Source organism: Penaeus monodon, chromosome 28, assembly GCF_015228065.2.
Source record: "Penaeus monodon isolate SGIC_2016 chromosome 28, NSTDA_Pmon_1, whole genome shotgun sequence".
In the NCBI taxonomy this organism is placed as follows: domain Eukaryota; kingdom Metazoa; phylum Arthropoda; class Malacostraca; order Decapoda; family Penaeidae; genus Penaeus; species Penaeus monodon.
Window position 1 is genome coordinate 1,092,494 of NC_051413.1, and position 230 is coordinate 1,092,723.

The window sequence follows — 230 nt, forward strand, 5'->3', positions numbered from 1 at the left end:
TGTTTTTCTCCTCCTACAATGTAACATGAGCAAATTCTTAACTGCTTACTAACAAATGATGCAACCATTACATCAGTTGAGAAATGTTATATCACTAACATCATACTTATTTTGATATAACATTAAATTTGTAATAACAGTAATAATGATTGTGTAGTAATAATTTCATCTAAGTAACAATAAGTCAATTTCATTTTCTTCATCTATTACAATCCCTAAAATTCTGGTTC

The 230-nt window shown here is 26.5% G+C and overlaps 1 protein-coding gene across 1 annotated transcript in view; it reads right to left on the minus strand.

Annotated features, from left to right (window-relative positions):
- The window catches only part of LOC119591259 (phosphatidylinositide phosphatase SAC2-like), a gene marked incomplete in the record, with an annotated part of 33,731 nt that overhangs the window by 24,016 nt on the left and 9,485 nt on the right, over positions 1-230 (minus strand).